The 3,247-nt window shown below is 54.1% G+C and overlaps 1 pseudogene; it reads left to right on the top strand.

The window, feature by feature from the left end:
* The first annotated feature begins 940 nt into the window (after window positions 1-940).
* On the top strand, window positions 941-2,931 carry LOC145718736 (cytochrome P450 2F1-like; annotated as a pseudogene).
* Window positions 2,932-3,247: the final 316 nt, after the last annotated feature.

Here is a 3,247-nt window from a genome sequence, read left to right as displayed (position 1 = left end):
GACAACTTCCAGATCATCAGCAACCTCTAGGGCAAGGTCAGCCACCTTCTGATCTTCCATCTAGGAGGGGCTGGAGATCTTTGAGAACTTGGGGACAAAAATTATGAGACTGGGGGGTAGGACAATGGAGAATGGGGAGCAGAGAGTTTAGGATGTGGGGAGAAGGCACCAAGGATCAGGGGATACTGCGGTAGGGAGACTAAAGCTGAAGTGGAGTGAAGATTACCCCACAGGGCAGGTGTTGGAGACACCGCAATGATCACTTCACGCACCTCACCTCTAACCTCCTGACTGACCTCACCATTCCCCACCTGATACCTTAGCACCTCCTTCCATGTCTCACCTCTCCGCTCTCTCCCCGCCCCCACCCCTTTCTACATGAGGGAACCCTCCTTTTTCTGACCCCGTGTGTTCCCACCTGCCTCTCCTGCCTCTGCCCCATCCTCAGGCTCTGAGACTGGCTGCCCGGGCCACATCATGGAGTGGTGGCCACATCATGGTCTTCCAGAGCTTGGAGTGCCTAAACGACCTCATCACTCAGTGTTCTTGAACCCCAGGCCTCCTTCCACCACAGCTTTCCCTGGGACTTCATCAATTGCTTCCTTGCCAAGATGGCACAGGTATTAACTGCTTGGAAGTCCCATCTCTGTCTGCAGACCCTGCCACAGGGAGAGACTGGGAGCCCAGCCTTGGGTTGAGCAAGCTCAGAGGACAGGATGGGGTGTTCTGAGATCCTCATCCCCACGACCCTCAAGCAGAGCACAAACACCTAGCCATTTTGGTCTGGAAAAATCAGCCAAACTCACCCAGGTCCTGGCTTGCCAATTCACAGCTTTTTAAGAAGTCCTTAAGGCACCCACAACCCCTGAGTCCCCCAAGGGAGGGTTTAGACCAGGGAGAAATTGACATCCAGGGACTGGAGTGCACATCTGGTGGGTTAATGTCACAGAGGCTCCAGCCCCAGACCGTGGCTCCATACACCCTACCCCAGTACCATCAGAACCTGCTGATGCACACCAACTTGGAGACCTTGCTGATCACCATGCACAGTCTGCTCTTTTCTGGCATGGAACCCTTGGGTATCAGGATGCTCCATGCCTTCCTTCCTCTGCTGAAGCACCCGACTGCAGAAGCCCCGCCCACAAAGCACAGAGCCTGTCCCAAGCCTCCCACTGAGAACCTTCCCAGCCCCGCCCCATCACACACCTAGAATTTCAAAGGCTCCTGTTTTCCCTTCTAACACACCCGCTTATCACTCCCCATACTCCCCAGGGCTTTTTTGAATCCTGCCCACACCCCAGTGGGGTACCTGACTGGAACCTCCCTGCCCAGAAGCCCCGCCCACATACCCAGTTCTAATCGCCCCAAACTCACCCATATCTCCAGGACTTCATGACCTGTCCACCCACTTCCCCTAAAAACAACCCGGTCGGGCGCCTGGGTGGCTCAGTTGGTTAAGCGACTGCCTTCGGCTCAGGTCATGATCCTGGAGTCCCTGGATCGAGTCCCGCATCGGGCTCCCTGCTCGGCAGGGAGTCTGCTTCTCCCTCTGACCCTCCCCCCTCTCATGTGCTCTCTCTCATTCTCTCTCTCTCAAATAAATAAAATCTTTAAAAAAAAAACAAAAACCAAAAAACAACCCAGTCTCTCAGCACTGTGACCCAATGCAACCACTTACCACCATACCATTTGTGAATCCATTAACCCCGTTAGCACCATCCCTTCCTTCCCAGTCTGTGGCAAACCCCAAGAATTTCCTATGGGCCTGCCTTCTGCTTCTAAAAACAAGAACAGATTCCCCTGGCCACCCCACATACCCCCACAGAGAGGCCCAACCTAAATGACAGTGCCTGCCCCCTCTAAGGCCCCCACTTGCAGTCCGTGTGCAGCAGGAGAACCACCGCATGGTGGGGCATGCAGGGCTATGGGTGCTGGAGGATCAACAGGCCTTGCCTCACACGGACCCCAAGATCCATGAGGTGCAGGGCTTGCAGATGTCATTCCCCTAAACTTTCAATCCGTGTCTCTAGGGCATGCCACCAATTTCCTCTTCCCCTATAACAGAGCACAGATATCATCACCCTCCTCAACACTGTTGCCACAACCCCAGCCAATTCTTGATGCCCCAGGAGTTCAACTGCGAGCACTTTCTGGATGCCAGTCAGTCCTTCAGGAAGATCCCCGCCTTCATGCCCTTCTCAGCTGGAGAGAGTGATCAGGGTGGGAATCACAGCTTTGGAATGTCCAGATTCCCATTCTCCTATCTCCACCCCAGCCCTGATCCCACTCCCCCTCTCACTGCCTCCTTTCCAGCTATGGAAATACGGGAAGCTTCGAACAGTGTTTGCTTCCTGGGCTCAGAGACACCCCCAGCTCTGACTGTCCAGTTCTGCAGTTGTAGGCAGAGAGTGATGAAACCCTTTGAGGTAGAGCTTACGCGAACATTGTCATCTGGTACAATAAAAGTGGTTCTAGTTCTTCGTATTTCGTCTACTACTATAATGGGGGAAAATATTAATGTTTACAGAGTAGCAGAAAAATGGAATAATTGTAAGAGGTAACACTTACATTGCCAACAGTGTGCACCCAGCACATGCGAGGAAGACTACAGGGGCGGGTTAAGAAGACACAGAAGCCAGGCCTCTGCTTCTGCGTCTTGGCTCGGTCACTGTTAGCTGTGTGGCCTTGAGCAAGTCACAACCTCTCTTCTCAGCTATCATTTCAACTCACACCCTGTCCTTACTCCGGGGAGTCCGATGTGCCCTGGGCGAGTCGCTGGCGCGCACGGAGCTCTTCCTCTGCCTCACCGCCATCCTACAGAGCTTCTCGCTGCAGCCCCTGGGGGCGCCCGAGGACATCGACCTGGCCCCGGTTGATTCTGGCCGCAACAGGCCACCTAGGCTCGTCCCAATGCGCCTGCGCAAGCGCTGAGTGTTTTGTGTGTGTTGGGGGGGGGGTTCCCCCCACCCCCCTCCCCACGTGGGCTGATCTCTCTCCTCGTCACACTCTTTTGGCTGCATCATCCTTGCCATCAAACCCTCCTACCCTCCCCACAATCAGTCTTCCACATGCTCTGTCGCCCTCCCATGGTTACCTACCAACCCGGAGTCAACAAAAGACCTTAAGGAGGAGAAGCCTTATGTTTTAGCCACTTACAGACCCTGAAACTTGCCCGTGTCTCTCCCCTTTCTCTGGAGCATTTGTTTCGTTTCCTAGGAAAGTTATCTTGGAAATGAACACAACACAG

The sequence above is a fragment of the Leptonychotes weddellii genome, unplaced genomic scaffold, assembly GCF_054177405.1.
Source record: "Leptonychotes weddellii isolate Sample4059 unplaced genomic scaffold, ASM5417740v2 HiC_scaffold_2087, whole genome shotgun sequence".
In the NCBI taxonomy this organism is placed as follows: Eukaryota; Metazoa; Chordata; class Mammalia; order Carnivora; family Phocidae; genus Leptonychotes; species Leptonychotes weddellii.
The sequence above is the reverse complement of the archived record's forward strand: the minus strand, read 5'-3'. Positions and strand labels throughout refer to the sequence as shown.